This window comes from Plectropomus leopardus, chromosome 13 (genome assembly GCF_026936395.1).
Source record: "Plectropomus leopardus strain MGB_pleo_1.0 chromosome 13, ASM2693639v1, whole genome shotgun sequence".
NCBI classification, from domain to species: Eukaryota; Metazoa; Chordata; class Actinopteri; order Perciformes; family Serranidae; genus Plectropomus; species Plectropomus leopardus.
Window position 1 is genome coordinate 17535339 of NC_142188.1, and position 19120 is coordinate 17554458.

Consider the following 19120-nt stretch of genomic DNA (forward strand, 5'->3'; position numbering starts at 1 on the left):
TTTTAGCTTAATTTTTATTCTCACACAGGAGCATGTACAAGTTTCCAATAACGACCTTTATAATGCTTTGCTCTCCTCATGAGGATATAATCAATAGGGTGCTGCTTTTGGAGAGTTGACTTTTACTGACTTCCATGCACATTTATTGTATCCCGCTGAGCTGCAAAGACTGTCCTCTTTCTCTGAACCTCTGCTCTGCAGTGAGTGGTTATGGCCATCTAGAGGAAAAAGTAGCACAGTGCAATTTGCATCAGTGTACCTCATAACCATGTTTCCCAGACTCCTAAAAACAGCTATGACTACCTTGTTACAGGTTTCATATTTCATATTTCATATTTATTGGGCAGCTGTGGCTCAGGAGATAGAGTATGTCATCCACTAATCGTAAGGTCAGTGGTTTGATCCCCGGCCATCCAGTCAGCATGTTGAAGTGTCCTTGGGCGAGATAATAAACCCCAAATTACTGGTTGCAGTTCCATAGGTGTGTGAATGTGTACAAATGTTAACAAAAACTGAGTAGCAGGAGGCACCTCATTTGGCGCCCCTGGTCACCAGTGTGTGAAAGTGCATGTGTATGGGTTAATTTAAGGCTTTGAGCTTTGGTCGAATGATAATGATTAAAAGTGCTATACAAGTTCAGGTCCATTTATAATTGTGACTACCATGGACAGACAGTGAGATTACGTTTGGCATGTAATGCCACATGGCACTAAAAGACCTTTTCATAGATTTACATCATGAAATATACATCTTTAGATTTGTGGATTTTATCCCCATTCAAGTTTACAGAAAACTGAACTGGAAATAACCGGCGCTGCAGACAGAAGTTTGTCGTTTGTCTGTGCAGAAGCAGTGCTGATTATCTTGGTAGTGTTATTACGTGGCAGTTGAACTTTTTGTGGCAACTGAAATCAACGGGACCCTGCAGCTAATGCTGTATCCAGTTTTCTTTACACATCCATGGATATCTTGGCTTCACAGAAATTGGAGATGCATTCTCCATCTGCATTTTTTCACCCAAGCAAATAACTGCCCCAAGTTGGAAACAGCTGTTTGAGCTCTTTGAGCAACACAAAAAAGACAAGTTAAAATATTGCATTGATAGACTTTTACAGGATGTCAATGCCATCTGTTTTTCCTGATTACTGTCAGGATAATCCAAAAATATATAGGTTATTCAGCATGGTTAAATTTAGCACTATACACAAATTTTAATTCTTACCATCTCACTTTCCTGGAAAAAAAGGGCTGTCTCACCTTTTGTAGGATGCATGAAAAGACACAAGATGGCACTAGAACACTGCTATACACTCCATACTTTTGTGTTGAGAGAAGAGGAAAGACAAATGAGAGCACACAAGAACCAGAAACCAAGACAGTGAGGCTGAAACCTCAGCGATGTTTTATGACACACAATCAGTTGAGTGCCTCCATTTAAACCAACATTAATTAAATTTATGGCGAATTGAGTTTACACTCTGGAATTGAGTTTTCTTTACTGAAATCACTTTGAGTTGATTTACTCCTTCTTTTCCACTTGGTTGCCCATAATTAGTTCCAAATGACTCAGTCCTCATTACAGATGTCTCCCTGGAATTTAAACACTTGTGTTGACTTGCTATGCATCTGCCTGTATGTGTGTTTGTGTGTGTATATGTGTGTGCATGTGAGCTTGGAGGAATTTAATGACCTTACAGTCCTGGCATGCATTTACATTCTGTGTGTGGTTTGTCTTCTTATCCATGCTAGTTGCTGAGCATGCTCTTACAGTGTGTCACTAATGTTCCCAGCCATGTATAGTACTTTGCTCCCTGGCCAACAATCTGTATGATTGAGCTCCTCTCAGGCTCTTACTGGGAGGTGGGGTCATCCTAATCCCTTAAACCCCACTTTCTACCTCCTCACATCCCAGCCTTCGACTCCCCCAAATCACTCCCAAATTTTTCCTTTTGCTCCTGAGGATCTTATCTAGATCTTTTAGGTATATTTAAGCAGGAGCACTGTATTGAGGTTATGCATTTTCCCACAGGCATCAGCTTATAAAAATGCCCATGTGCATGCATGTGCGCGCATATTGAAATAAACGTCTTTGCATGGTACAATACGTACATGCCTAAAGTCGACTTTGACCTTACAACATTAATCTCTCCATCATCATTTCTAAACATGTTGAATTGCAAGCTCAACCTAAGTTCTGTGAATTTCCATTCCCTGTGTATCCATGCTGCTCCGAACAATGACATGATCCTCAAATGGCTTTATTCTAAATCCCCAGAAATCCGTAACAACCACCGGCATGAAAGTAAAGCAGGGTAACCCTTTCCAACAAGCCATTATTCTCTTTCTCCTAAACAAAGGGGACTCAGCTTTCCAGCTAAAGAGACTGAACTCATGGTCTTGTGGTTGGAACTGAACAAAAACGTTTACAGGGACCGTATGCTGCGGGGTCTCCGTGTAGTCACAACCATGTATGTGTGTGTGTGACCATGACCATGTTTGTTAGTTTCTGAGTGTTTGTTGAGGTTTTGACCTGTGTTCAACATTTCCTTTCCAGCAGTCCTTTGGTCCAGTAGATGATGAGATTACAGCAGTGGTTTGAGGGTCTACCTGGGGCCCACAATAAGGCTCCCAGGGGCCGAGTGTGTATGTGGAAATTGTGTGTGTTTGTGTATGTGTGATAGGAGGGAAGCTTGTGTAATCATAACAACAAAACAATGGAAAAAGTCAATAAAATCATGTTACAAATCCACCCACTGAATTACTTGCACTTACCACACAAAGCTAAAAACAACAACAACGTACAGAGAAATAAAACTGCAACCAGCAGTATATAGGCAAAGTGCATCAAGCAGAATACAATGCACAAAGGTACAAAAATCTTTTCTACACTCACCTTTTCAGACTTTTGGCTTCTTTCCTGTTTCTGCCTTTGTTGCCAAATTCATCTGTTGTTGGACATATTAATAGTTAAGAACAAAAATGAAAAAAAAAATGTGTTCGTTAATAAACCGGACGACTGAAGCGAAACACAAATGTTTCTGTGAAAAGGTTCAAGAGTAACAGTTGAACTTTCAAATGCAGGCCTTACAGGAATTCAGTACGCACATGAGTTTGTATTTGTGGGATTGTGAACAATATTGTTGTTGAAGCCTTTTGTTCACCTTCCAGCCATGCCGGATCAGGTGCTTTTCAGATCACGTATAGCCATGCGACAAAGTGAGGCCAACGTGCAAGTGCCAAAAAACTGCAGGTCTTTGAATGGCCATTGAGGCTGGGTTCAGATGCGAGTCAAGCTCCACAGACCCCAATGTTAAGCCGCCCAAATCTACAGCAGAAATAAATGTTAACAGCCTGGTACAAAAAAACCCAAAACATTTTGGTCTCTGTAGCTAATTTCCCCATTAATTTAAAATGTGTAGGGTGTATTTTTTTTATATAACTCACCTGTTAACATTCTATGAAGGCTTAAATTTACATCAAATTAATGGTGGGGCCACTTTGACTGACAGGCTGTTTGCAAGGCTTCACCACAGTCTATGAGTCAGATCCACCCCTTACTCCTCAACAGCTCCACCCTCATCCAAATATGGTCACTTCTGGCTCCAAAAATCCAAGATGGTGACAATTAAAACTCAAGGCTTCAAAATGGGAGTCAGTTATTTTTATACAGTCTATGGTTATAGCAAGCTTCAAAAAGTCAAACAAAACTGAAGCACACTGATTGATTTGACTTCATATGTATGTATTTTCTTCATGTCTTTGACGATTTTGACTCTGAAGACATAGTCATTTGTGCTAGCAGCTGCAAATCAATGTTAACGCTCCAATATAATAATTTGCAGGTAAAGCAGCACAAAGCAGTAGTTAATTTTTGTTTTTGCAAATTTTCTGCAGATTCCTTTGCATGTCACATACAGTAGTACTGCAGTTTTGACAGACATATTTGTAAACTATACTAAACTATTTAGTTTTTATTTCAATTTCAACCATGTTGTTTTTTCTTTCTTTCTTTCTTTTTTTGTTGTTCAAAATCAATAAACAAACAAACAAACAAATTATTTGGCTGCACATATTTTAGAAAATCTGCTGATAGATCATAAGTGAACGCATTTAATATTTATTTTCTCTTCTGTTGATGACTGGGTCAACTCCAGAAAAAGTGGAGGAATGTAATATGTAGAAATGTGTTAGACACACAGGCCAACTGGAATGAACTCTCTGAAGAGAGAGTGGTGCTGAAGGAGCAGCTATGTTAACAGCAAAATGTGTTCCATGCAGGGAAATTTTGAATTTATTTTCAGTACAAACACTCAGTCCTTTTTTTCCTCCATCACTCCTCAAAAACTCATACTTTAAATGTGACAATATCACTTCTGAGGAGCTCTCCACCCTGCTGTGCACACTGGGACCCGCAGTACATACTTCTTACCTTGTTCCTATAGGTGAGCCAAATGGCCAATTTGGCCTGACCAAACAGAAAATTTAATATTACGCTGCAAGTGTTTAAACAGACAGTCTAAGATAAATGGAAGTGGTGGCTTGTTAAAGCCATCAAACACAATTACCCGTGAGGGTTACGCTAACCTCTCCGTGTGTGCACTTTGTGTGAAGTCTATGTGTGTTATTCTGTTAATTCAATATCCATCATTTCCTACAGTTTTCTCCTGCAGCTCTGCTGTGTTTTGCCAAGACGTGATTGACAGCTGTGCCAAGGCAGTTCTCTCTGATGTGTGTTTTGTGTTTGGCCCTCGCTCAATAGGTCTGGTGTCAGTGATTTATGTCTCTCAGGTGGACACATTTTTAGCATCCTGGGGAAAAAAATGTCAGATGATACAGACATCAGCAGCGTAGTTTCTCTCTGAGGGTTATGCTTCAATGATGTCTCTCAGGTAAATGTGGATTCAAGGCGTCCGGGGGAAAGGCCTGCCTCGCTGCTACTGTACTTCACATCCATCATAGCTGCTGATAACGAGCTGTTTGCTTAATTGCACCTGGAGATCCATCATGCAGCTGAGTGCTGACTGCACCATCACATGAGCTCTCTCTGTTTGGCTGCCTCCTGTTGCTTCACATCTGCACCTATGAGGTTGCTCTCAGTATGTTTATATAACGTTGCAGAAAGCCTGACTTGCCTGTCCAATCTGAAGTTTTCTCTGACTGTAGCACTACTGTGTAGCAACTTCTGTGAAAAGTTGATTACATAAAGAAGGGATTTTCGGATTGTGCCTATTATGCTTTGTTTCCATGTGTGTGTTCTTAGCACATAGACCTGGTCTGTTCTGCTTGTGGGTATACTGTATATACAGTACAAGCAAAGTGCTATGTGTGTGTTCTGGTCTGCTAATGAAAATGTGTTCTTTACTGACGTGGCATTTGGAACAAGTAACGCTCTGGAACAAGATGTTTAGCGAGACAGAGACATGTGTCATCAGCCAGGGACAGGGTGGGGAGGAGATTTATGGGGTGCTGAGACTGACACAATCCTTACTCATGTTGCTAATGCTCATGTATGCTTGGAGATAAAGAATAATCATAAACACTTATAGCCAAGAGCTTCCCAATACACACAGAATACTCAGGCCAATAAATACACACCGTGCATGTGTATGCATGCAAATTAACAAATATCACCTTCACATATGACTACACACACAGAAAAACATTATTCCCAAATGCTTAGAGAAGACAGTCTTGCCATTTTTCTGTCTTCACAACACAAACACATTCTAAATTAACAGGGAGGGGGAGGCAGGGTTGAAATACATTTTGTTTTTAAAAAATGTATTAGCTGCAGATGGACATGTAAATTGTTACCAGTATGAGCAGAGCAGTGAGGATGCAGATTGAAACATCACTTTGTATCGTGCACTGCGCCCGCAGCCTTTGGACTCTGGAATCCAGAGCCCAGGTGCTTTCACTGTTCTGCAGCAGCATGTGTTGACCATGACGGGCTACACTCTGGTTCGCCTCAGGCCTGGAGGTCTTTGTTAGCTCCAGATGTGGTCTTTGGACCCTGGATGATTAGATACGTAATGGAGGGCCAACTGGAATTGACTAGTGCCTGCCCAGGGGCCCCCACTGGGCCAGGAGTGAGGGCTGGGCAGGGTCGTATGATTTAGATAGAGCAGGGTGTCATTGCTTTTTGATGATGCAATGGGTAGTTCTGCCATGCAACTGAATAGGTCCGATGGGTGTTCCAGCCATGCTTTATGTGTCTGTTAAGTGCACTGAGGTGTGTTTTATGGATTGTTTTTAAGCTACCAAGTGGTAACCAAGGAACTATTTAAAACTTCATGTCTTTTCTTTTTTTTCTGTTGTCATTCGTATGTGGAAAGAAAACTGCACAGGCAGTTCAAACGTCTCTCAAATCTCTTAAAGGTGTTCTTTATCATCATTCCTGTATTTTGATGAAGCTGACATTTTTAAATTATATGATATTCATGTAAGTTTAAAGACAGCTGGCATAAGAACTGGGACTTAGAAAATTGAGGGGATTAGGAGACCTTAAATAAAGAGTTTGAAAAGTAGGCCAAACTAAATCAAAGATTATTTCAGCTGAAACCTTAGTATTTGGCAGAATGCTTTTATACTGCAACATTACAAATTAACTAAATCCCTTAAAGACCAGAGACATTTTCATTTTCATCTGCAGTGCTGAGTTCCATTAATCACTGGTTTATATATGCCATGACAGAGCCATGGGTGCACACACGCACAAGTATGCTCATGCACCACACAAACACACTATCATACTGCACTCATATGTGAACACATAAATACAAGTGCCCATGCATGCACATGCAGTATATACACAAAGAGCAGTGCCAAGAAACCTCAGTAAGATTTACTGCTGGACTATGTGATATGTAACCAGTGGGGCTGAGGGGTAGCAGGAGGGTGCACAGGTTCCAGTGTGTTCTCTAAGTCTAAGATTAAAAAATGAAAGCCACAGTGGACTTTGGACAAGGAAGGACCAAACTTTCACTTAGTCCTGCATTCCTCCATGCTTGTCTTTTATCGGTGCCTAATTGGCATTTATCTGCTTCAGTGGTGATCCGTGTGTGTGTGTGTGTGTGTGTGTGTGTGTGTGTGTGTGTGTGTGTGCACTCGCGCATATATATAACAGGGAACATACTCATCGTTACACAGTCACCAACAGGGAACGGCAAAACTAACAGGGGACATTTTTTAAGTCCCCACTTGGACATGCTCTAAATCATCATAAAATCATGTGTTATGGCCTCTGGTGAAATTTTTCAGATTTTGCCAAGAGGGGACCAAAGTGTGTGTGAGTGTTTATATCCATATTCAGAGCTCTCCCTCCTGGTTGGAGCTGGTATTTGAACGACCCATTCACACACGTCGCTTTTAACACTCCTCTCCCCAGCAGCCTTTCAGACTGCAGATGGGCCGTTAAACAGGCTTTAGTAATGTTAATGTGGGTGACATGAAGGCCACAGAATGTAATGTATCAAATATGATACAAATAGCATGATAGGGTTAATAAAGACACCAGTCTCCTGAAAAGTGATTTGTTATTAGTCTTTGCATTAAAATTCAAGGCTTGGCTTTAGGTGATTTCATAAGTTTTAAGCTCTATACTGTATTAAAATAAAGGGCTACCCAGAAGGCAGGAGAGAAATCAGTATTTTAGAGCCTTAAAAAAAGCAAGAAAACTATAATCCAAGCAGAATAAACCTTTACATAAAATGATCAGCAGTAAGATTTTTTCTTTTTAGGTTTAATTATGTAAAATGATGTAACATCAGACCTTGACTAGACCTTTAAAGTTGTTCAGTCCCTGACGATACTGACCTGACCAGTTTTCACAAGCACTGAATGTCAATCAGTTTTTCAATATACTTCAATATACACTCTCAGTCTGTACGCATAGAAATGTAATTTGTTTGTGGGTGCACATTATAGAAAACATGTCCAAACATAGGATAATGCAACATGAGTCCACTGTTGGCTGGTACATAATGACAATTAGTTCCCTCTTGGATAGCATGGAGTGACGTTCACACTCCACCATGTAAAGAATAAATAAAATGAGATAGATAAGACTTACACAAAAAGAATCTCACCTAAATAATTCAAAAATTATTCCTCAACTATGATTACAATGACTGTGATTATTATAATTATAACTAATATTTTATAACAAACTATAAAGGCTCAGTTTTAGTGGATGGCTTAACCATCTAGCTTGACACTGTTTTACAATACGGCTTCCCCAGAGGGCAAGGAAATATTTTTAAATCTAAAGAAAGGAGAAATAACAATAACAACAATAATAATAATAATAATAATAAGGGTAGGAAGAAAATGTGGAGAGAAAATACCAGCAAGATCTTTACTAATTTTAATGAATTGCTTAAATTAGTTTATTATCAGAATTTAACTTAACCTTGAGATTAGCTCAATCCTCCAAAACTCCCTTTGAGTTTTTAGATGCACTAGAAGCACTAGATTTCTGTCAATCTTACAATGTACATATGTTTTTTTCTCTATAATCACAGGAATGCATTTTATTTGCTGATCTACTCTACAGGCAAAAGAGGTCCACACTTGTGTAGTATAAAGCAACAGGGGTCCACAGTTGGCTGGTACATAATGACACAAGTTACTTGTAAATATATCTAAACTAAATCATGTAATTTTTTTTGCTTCTAAAAGGATCTGTAAGTATGTATTTTTGTAACTGAATATAAAGGCTCAGCCGTTGTGGATGTCTTTACCATTTTATAGCTTGACACTGTGTTTAAAAAGGGAGCTACCCTAGTCCATTCTCATTGTTAACTTTTCAAATACATTCCCTCTGTCAGTGCTTTTGGCATACCTGCATCAATCTGGATCATGGCAGGATGATGTGAGATGAGAACATAGCCGGACAGAGCCAGCGGCATTGTTATTATACGTCAGTAGACAGCCAGACAGCACGAGGCACATCTGCATACATCTTGCGTGGCTAGCATCACTTGAGAATATGGATGGACGTACTCAAAACTTCCATTTAACAGTTTTTACAAGCAAAAAAAATGCCATGCAAGTTTTAGGTTTTATTTTTGAGGATTTAAAGTTTTTTTTTCTATTGGGAAAAGAATATTAAAACAAAAATGTTATTATTTTTTTTAAAAAAGGAATAAAGTTTCATCATCATTGAATGATGCCTTTTCAGAGCCAATATTTGCATAAAATGAAGCAAATAATTTAAAAATAGCTTTGCTGGTCCAAAGTCTTCTTTGTAAAACATCAGAGCCACTCAGAAATACTTAGAGGGCAACTGAGGAACTGAGTGGATTAGTTGTGGGCAGACATACAGTGAAAATCAGATTTTAACCGGTTTAAATAGTTAAGAATTCTGTATAGTTGCAGTGATTTGACAAAATTGCAGGGTCTCCCAGAATTCACAGGAATCAGCTGAATTTGGCATTTATTGTTATGGTTGAAATCCAATGTATGTGTGCCCATCTATAGGAATCCATTTTATTTGTCGCTCCACATTACAGAAAAGAGGTCCACACTTGAGTTGTATAAAGTGACATGAGTCCACTGTTGGCTGGTATATAATGACACAAGTTCCATCTTAGATATATAGTATAGAGTGACATTCCCATTTCAACATGGATAAATGACAAAGAATAGGAAAAAAAGAAGTTAGATGCATTATTGTTCAAAGAAAATAATCTTACAAAAATGTAATAATAAAATTATTTATTTATGTATGAAATTGGGGGTAGAAATATCATTTTAGTATTTTCGTACATTGCTTTTTGAATCGTGCACCTGAATAAGTTTTTGAGTTGCTGTTTAAGAGTGTGCTCCTTTTTACCTTGTGTTGAAAACACATTAACAACCCATCATGATATAAATGACTAGAGCAATCTTTAATGGTATTTATAATATGGGAGGTTTTGTGAGCAATCAGTTTGTCTCAGTTACAGGGATAAGTCAGTTAGAGGAATGATTAACCTCTGAAACCCTCTGTTCAACTGCTGAGATGAACTATTTCAAATTCTATAGGTTTTTGGCTGTACTTTTGGCTGTACTTTAACTTTAAATTCTAAAAAAGGAAAGTCAGTCCACACTTTGTCCCCTCTTGGCCTGTACAAAATGACACTTCTTGTTTTGTTTTGTTTTGTTTTGTTTTATATTTTCTCCAATGTTTTAAATTAATCTTAAATCTGCATTAGACAGACAAAATTGTATATACACATTACTAGATCTCAAGAAAACCAAAACAAACAACTAAAGAAATATAAAACAGCCAACAATACAAAAACTGCAGAACTAGGATCAAAATAGGATTCACTTTCAAGTAAAATAAAAAAATAACGCTGAGAGATTGGATTGTCTGCTGTGTACGACCTTTGAAGTCTTCTGTTGTAGGAGAGGGAACTGAGAGTTTTTAAATGGGTGTACTGGCATGCAAAATTACCAGCACATTTATGGATTGTGTCTTTAACAGAGGCTGACTACTCATTTTGTATTGGATTAAATGATTTGCCATCTCTCTGTGTGCATGCTGCAGTGACCAGAGGGACTTATTATTATTCAACACAGTTTTGGTTTATATGAAGAATTTCAAATTCCTTAAAGGGTTTTTAGTTTATGATGTAAGCATTAAACAATCCTCCACATTGACTGAGTGGAGTGTCCAGCACCCATGTGCCTTTAAGGTTGCCTCTGAGAAATGAGTGACTTGGAGAGGGTGAGGGGTCAGCGTGTGCAGCTCTGTGCCAGGCCTTGATTCTCTGCAGTGTGGGGGTTGGTTTCTTTGTTGTTGACGATGGTCAATAGGCCATTCCACATTAAGCTTCAGAGATGCTAATTTATATTAGCTAGAATGTTACATCCAACTCTGACTGCCTGAGACATGGGTCTGTCCCCTGTCCTGGGTTAAGCAAGTGGCACACAGTGCTTATTTTAGCTGGTACAACATCTCTGGATTATTGGGAAGAACATCCTAAAAGTTTACAGATTGGGCATATAATTCTCCACTCAAATTCCCACTAGCTTGAATACTGATACAAAAGTAGTACTTTTTTTACTGGATAGTTAAATATTTGAACATATTTAATCACCTAATAATTACATGAATTTCATGGCAAACCATTGTGATGTTACATAGTTTATTGTGCCAAGTTAACATTTAATTGTTCTAATCATAATAAAAGGTTTGGTTTCAACTATAGGAGTAAAACAAAACTAAAGAGTAAGAGTGATCGTCTGATCATCATGTTAAACATATTCAGGAAACAGAAATAAAATGTCAGAATGCAACATTGAGCCAAAGAAAAATCAAGGTGGATTATTGTAGTTGTGTAACATAGGTTTTGTTATTGATCTGTAATGTTGAATTTATGTAGTCCATTTTCACCTCCTGAACCCTTTTCATTTGAGCTGCAGTGATATAAATTTAAAAGGTTTGGTCATAAATCAGTTTGAACTTATATATGAAAATAAATAGTTTTCTAACCTATAAAACATTTAATGGGGGCAAACGTGTATGCATGCTTAACACAGCGCTGAGAAACAAAGCATTTTTAAGTGACTGTAAGATTTAAAACAGCAAATGCAACTTTAAAATGGCCTCCCAAATAATATGTCAAGATCCACTACATGGTATTTTTTAACAGTTTAACAATATACCATCAGTAGTGTATCAGTGTATCAGCGTACCATCAGTAGTTGCAATTTATTTATTAGTTATCAAGTAGTATTGACAAAAGTGAAATTAACAGTCTGTTAACAGCCAGCTTAGGAAAGATGACACTGACATGTAAAATTACCAGCACATTTATGGAGCGAAATGCATCCCTAAAGGAGGTTAAATATTCATTTGTTTGTGAAAAAATTGTTGTTCATCTCTCTAAGATGTTAAACATTTGATTCAGTGGTGCTCTGCATTATTAAGTAAGCAATCACATGGTGTTATAGATATATTGTTAGATTTATGAGCCTTCAGTTGATGAAGCTGACAAAAATATGTAATTTCCTCTACACTGAAGAGGTGGAGTGACCAGCACCCATATGATTCTCAGATCCTAACTTTGAATGTTGAACAGTGGAGACTGCTGCCACTGAGAAGTGAGTGACCTGCAGTGAGTGAGGGGTTTGACTCTGTGCAAGTCAGTCTGTGAAAATCTGTCAGGCCTTGATTCCCTGCAGTGCGGGGATGGTTTCTTCTAGCTGACGATGGTCGTTAGCACATGACACATTGAGCTAAGGGGTTGCTAACTTCTCATATCCAAGATGCTGTATCTGATTTAGACTGACTGAAACGTGGCTTATTCCCCCATCCTGGGTTTAACAAGTAGCGCACACTGCTTATCTTGGTTAGTACAACATCCCTGGATTATTGGGAAGAACACCCTGAAATTGTACGGAGTAGGCATACAATTCTCCACTTTAATTCCCATTTTAAATACTGTTTTTTTTTTTTTTCAAAACTTGTACTATTATGGATATTTAAGTAGTTGAACATATTCAGTTACCTAATGATTACATCTGTTATTTCATGACATACCATTTTGATGTTGCACAGGTTATTGCCTCAAGTTTACATTTCATTATTCTAATTATAATAAAAGGTTCTGTTTTAACTAAAGAGGTAAAACAATACTACAGAATTAGATACTCTGTAAAGCATCTACAAACATTATTTAGATAGTTAAAATGTTGTCAATGGTTATTGATTGTATGGAGTAAAACTAATTTGGCCCTTTTAAATGTTTTATAGGTGAGCTACATAAAGAGTACATGTTTGTGTCCTGATTGTGTGATTATCATTTTAAACACATATATGAACAGAAAGTCAATGTTGACATGCAACTTTGAGCCAAAGATAAATGTAGTGGGTTATTGTTGTTTTGCAACTTTTGTAACCTATTAAAAATTTAATGAAGGGCAAACATGTATGTATACCTTACAAAGTGCTTAGAAAGACATTATTTATTAAGTGACTCAAAAGATTTAAATAGCAACTGCAACTTTATAATGGTCTTCCAAATAGTATTTCAAGATCTGCTACATGGTATTTGTTAACAGTTTAACAGTTTATTACCATTAGCAGTTGCAACTTTATAGAAACCATCCAAACAATGTTTATAAACAGTTTTCAAACCAACTATTAATAGTTAACAAAGTGTTATAAATATTTGGTCTATCTATCCAAGAGATATTTATATTGTATAATTTACTTTTTTGTTTTTACAAAGGTTTACAAATTAGTTGGAAACCATTAATACTTAGTTTATGTATTTATACAAGACTGTATAAGTCTTGGTATTTGACTAATAAAATAACAATCTATAACATTACTTATAATGGGTAAAGTTAATTAGTTATCATTTCTTCATTGGTTATCAAGGAGTATTGACAAAAGTATAATTAACAGTCAGTTAACAAATTATTAATGATGCCTATAATACAGTAATGCCAGCTTCAGAAAGATGATACCGACACGTAAAATTACCACATTTATGGAGTAAGATGCATCCCTAAAAGAGGCTGAGTATTCATATGTGTGAAAAAATGTTATTCATCTCTGTATGATCTATGTACATTTGATTCAATGGCTTTGTGCATTCTTTAGAAAGCAATCTGTCTTTATTACATTCACACACAGTTTTATAGATATATTTTTATATTTACTTGGCCTTCAGTTGATGAAGTGGACAAAAATATGTAATTTCTTCTACACTGAAGAGGTGGAGTGACCAGCACCCATATGATTCTCAGATCCTAACTTTGAGTGTTGAACAGTGGAGACTGCTGCCACTGAGAAGTGAGTGACCTGCAGTGGGTGAGGGGTTTGATTCTCTGCAAGTCAGCCTGTGAAAATCTGTCAGGCCTTGATTCCCTGCAGTGCGGGGATGGTTTCTTCTAGCTGACGATGGTCGTTATGGTCGTGAGGACATTACACATTGGGCTTCAGGGTTGCTTACTTCTCATATCCTAGATGTTGTATCTGACTGAAACACTTTCCTGTGTTAAACAAGTGGATGTTGGGTAAGATAATGTTAAACTGTAAAGAGTAGAAATACAAGCAGAATTCCACATTTGTCGTCAATTGCACAATTGACTACAAGCTATTCAAAAAAAGGAGTTAAACATGTTTTTCACATGAAGAAACATCTGCTGGGAAGTGACATAATAACCACATGTATGTAATATCACTGAAATAATTGAAAGGTAATTATTTATTAAGTGGCCCTCTAAAGCAGTAGGGCATCTTGGCTCTCAGTGGCTCTGTTTGTCTGAATTTTTAACGCAATGGCCATCAGAAACACATTAACATTAGTTAAACTTTAAGTGCTAAAGAGTTGTTTCAGTTGACAACACTGGAATGTAAAGACCTGTAAAGCTGAGTGTCAATGTAAACTTATTTTAGCAATCTCACATGCCTTCATGCACACTCTCTGTGCCGCAGTGACAATGCTGTATACCAGCCCTGTATTTGCCAACTAATTTACAACTCTATGTGTTACCAACTATAGTTATCAAACAACCAAAAAATAGATATAACAATAATAAAAACTTAGTTCTGGGTTGCACAAACCTCTTTGAATGGGGTCAACAGAAGATAACTAGTGAAGGCCCATTCATAGATGTGTATCCTGCTGTGATGGTTTTGAGATGAGGTGTTGGTGGCTCATCACCATTTCAATGCCCATCAAAAACACTAACATACCAGTTAAACTTTAAGTGCTAAAGAAAGGTTTTAGTTCACAATACTGGAATTTAAAGTCCTGTAAAGCTGAGTGTCATTGTGAACTTATCGTATTATTATATTATTTATTATGTGCCTTTCACTTCATGCACACTCTTTGTGCACTGTGACAATGCTGCATGCCAGTGTGTGTAGTATATGTTATAGACTGTAGTCATTAAAAAACAAACATCTTTGAATGGGGTCTAGATTAGATAATGCTAAAATACACTTACAAACACAGGTGTTTCATCCATCACTAAAAAACTATTCATTTTGAACACAATGGAACACATTACAAAACAAGATATTTGGTGTTCAAATCCATTACCTATCATAATAGCATGAAAAGGAGCCTTGAGAAATACATAAAAGAGACAAGGCTAAAAACCAAAAATGAATGGCCATGACCTTTGACCCATAAAGCTGCACTGCATTAAATACCAACATGACTGAAGGATATCACAAAATGAGCTCGGGGACACTAAAAATCACTGACAGTGGACACAGTTTATCACTGTATCTATAAATGCAAATTAAGACTTAACTATGCAAAGTGAAAGCCAGATATCAGCAAAATCCAGAAATACTGCCAACTTCCCCGGACCTGAGCTCATCTGTCACGTCACAGTGAATATTAAGACAAGTTATAATTGTGTTCACATTATAGCCTTTATTTTAAAAAGCTACAATGGCAACATTTCTGGTGCCAATTTACTAAACAATGAGAAGCTTTACTGAATAGATACATTTTTGTATTAGATATTTTTCTCTTTACAAAATGCACCTTTCTATTTCTTTTTCATTAATCTATGGTGGAGTGTGAATATCACTCTGTCCTATCCAAAAGGGAACTTGTGTCATTATGTACCAGCCAACTTGGGACCACCGTCGCTTTATTCTATATGTGTGGCCCTTTTTTCTGTAATGTTGATCAACAAAGAAAATGCATTCTTATGCATATAAATTGAAAGCACATACATTGTAAAAGAGATCCTGTGCTTGTAATAACTCTTAATGGGAATTTCCAGTAAAAGTCTGATAATAAATCTATTTTTATGATTAATCAGCAAATACTATTGCTGACCTTTATATCGTTTTGGTCCTTTCTGGGAAACCCTTCATTGTAAAGGTGAACATCTAAAGTAGGAATTCCAGTATGTTTTTTCCATGGCCAAGGGATCAGCCAGTATGTGTGATATCTCTGATCTAGACACTAGAGAAAGAAGTCTCAGACTTGTAATGTCATGAAGTATAAAGTCTGGAGCTGCTCCTTCTGCTCATCGAGAGCCTAATTTTGGGGACCAACAGAATGTTTGTTATCCCTTAAACCCAAATGAACTTTATTATATTGGTGTTGTCAGTTCTGTAACAGAAAATGTTCCCATATACTTATAACATTGTTCTGGCTGTTCTCAGTGTCATCTAGAAAATCTTTCACAATTTCATATCAATGGAGCAACTCTACACTTTATATCACATGACATCACAAGCACTCCAGTTTTTGGATATGGGAGCGAGTTGCCCATGTTTACTAATGTTTTTAGACTGCCTTAGATCATAGAAATAATATGTATGTATTTTAGAAATGGGCATAATTTCCCATTAATACAGTATCAAGCCATAAAAGGTTAAGCCAGCCACTAAAGTTGAGCCTTTATATTCTGTTACACAAACATACTAACAAATCATATTTGAAGAAGAAATGTAACATTATTCAGATGAGATTTTTTTTCACAAGTATTATTAAATATGTTTGTATGTGCTTTACATGGTTGAGTGTGAATGTCACTCCGTGCTATCTAAGAAGGAACTTGTGACATTATGTACCAGCCAACAGTGGACTCATGTCATTATATCCTACTCAAGGGTGGACCTTCTTCTGTAATGTGCACCAACAAACAAGCTGCATTTCTTTAAGTACAGACTGAGAACACAAGTATATTGAAAACTTGATTGACATTCACTACTTGTGAAAACTGGTCAGGTAAGTATTTTGGAAATTGAACAATTTTAAAGGTCAAGTCAAAGTTTGATGTTACATAATTTTAATTTAAAACTCTTTTTTTTTAGTTTTCTTACAAAAGGAAATGGAGTGTGGACATTTTTTTTTTCTTTTTAGAGTGCAAAGTTCAAAGAGTACAAACAGAAGTCGACTTATGAAGGCCCATTCATAGATGTGTATCCTGTTGTGATGGTTTTGAGATGAGTTGTTGGTGGCTCATCACCATTTCAATGCCCATCAAAAACACTAACATACCAGTTAAACTTTAAGTGCTAAAGAAAAGTTTCAGTTTACAATACTGGAATGTAAAGTCCTGTAAAGCTGAGTGTCATTGTGAACTTATCGTAACATTTATTATGTGCCTTTCACTTCACGCACACTCTCTGTGCACTGTGACAATGCTGCATGCCAGTGTGTGTAGTATGTGTTACAGACTGTAGTCATTAAAAAACAAACATCTTTGAATGGGGTCTAGATTAGATAATGCTAAAATACACTAACAAACACAGGTGTTTCATCCATCACTGAAAAACTATTGTGAACACAAAGGAATACATTACAAAACAAGATATTTGCTGTTCAAATCCATTAACTATCTGCCATAATAGCATGAAAAGATTTAGAGAACCTTGAGAAATCTCTGCATAAAAGGGACAAGGCTAAAAACCAAAAATGAATGGCCATGACCTTTGACCCATAAAGCTGCACTGCATTAAATACCAACATGATATCACAAAATGAGCTTGGGGACACTGAAAACCACTGACAGTGAACACAGTTCATCACTGCATCTATAAATGCAATTTAAGACTCTACTATGCTAAGTGAAAGCCAGATTCAACAAAATCCAGAAACGCCACTGACTTCTCTGGACCTGAGCTCATCTGTCATGTCACAGTTTGATTTCTTTCTTTTGGAAGCAAACAGCTTTTAAGGATTAGTCACAGACTTGTGTTAAATCATTTTATAGTGATTAACTAATTAAAATAAATATATTATTTATTAAAATAAGTAATTATATTGCTGATCATTTTATGTATAATGTTACTCATTTATAGATTTATTTTTCTGAATTTTTGGTGATACATTTATAGTTAAAATTTGTCTGGTAAAAATATACATATATATATATATATATATATATATATATATATATATACATATATAAAACAAAGACAACAATAAAGTTATTAACAGTAAATAGTAAGATAAAACTGAATTCACAGGATTATGGGAGCCTTCTTTAAAAGATATACTTTGCTTTGGCAAGTATTATTTCTGTAATATTTATTATCACAAAAAATGTTGATATATTGCAAACAATAAAGTTTACATACCCATTTTTAAAGATACAAATGAAGTTTTAGTGAAAAAGAAGCACTCTATAGGTGAGAGAACCAGGATAAACCAGTTTGACTGCAGTATATGGATGTCCCCCCTTTGATAGGCAGACGTCGCTCAAGGCTTCAGGTCCCCTCTTGGCAATTTCTTTAAAAATTGTAAAAATCACATTTGCAGTAATATTGTGAAAGAAGACCTCAAAAGTAAATTTTCAATTCTAGTTTTGTATTTTTAAAATGACTGCTAATAAAGGTTCCCTCTTGGATAGTACACTTAGATAGTCCCCTATTATTCATGTTCGCATGTATGTGTGTGTGTGTGTGTGTGTGTGTGTGTGTGTGTGTGTGTGTGTGTGTGTGTGTGTGTGTGTGTTAGAGAGCGAGAAAGGGATGGATAGAAAAAGAGAAAAGCACTTTGGCAATAACACTCACCTGATGTTCATGCCAATAAAGCATTTTGAGGTTGAAAATTTAAGAGAATTGAGAGAGACAGAGACAGACAGAGAGAGATATATTTAGTGTCTATTATACAGGGATATTCATTTTTCTTTGCGCGAGAGTCACTTTTGCAAAATGACAAGAGACAATTATTAAGCAAACATTAATAATATTTACCACCATATATGATAAACAGGCCTGTCAAATTAGTATTATTTTTATTTGCAATTAATCACATTTTTTAATCACATGTTTACAATTTCATGTATTTGCATTTAAAACAACTGTAAAGTCCATATTGACAAGGTAAAGCAATTTTTACCAGATTGTCTTGACTAAGAATCAAATGACACCAAAAAAAAAAAAAAAAAACTGCATGGGCAGGACTAGCATAAAGTAAGTGTGTCTGTAAAGGGGAGACTCATGGGTACTCGTGGAGCCCATTTTCATTCAGATATCTTGAGTTCAGAGGTCAAGAGACCCCTGTGAAATGGGCATGCCGTTTTTCCATTGCCGTAATTTAGCCTAACTTTGGAGCATTGTTCAGCCAACTTACAAAGAAGCTAGCATGATGACTCCGCAGGTCTTCTAGTTTCAGGTATTATCATCAACTCAGGCTGG

The 19120-nt window shown here is 36.8% G+C and overlaps 1 long non-coding RNA gene across 1 annotated transcript in view; it reads left to right on the forward strand.

Annotated features, from left to right (window-relative positions):
- Positions 1-2689, forward strand: part of LOC148187691 (uncharacterized) — a 106897-nt gene extending 104208 nt beyond the window's left edge. Inside the window, exon 4 of the long non-coding RNA XR_015778401.1 lies at positions 2555-2689. This is a non-coding gene — a long non-coding RNA (uncharacterized LOC148187691). The remainder of the gene's footprint in view (positions 1-2554) is intronic.
- Positions 2690-19120: the final 16431 nt, after the last annotated feature.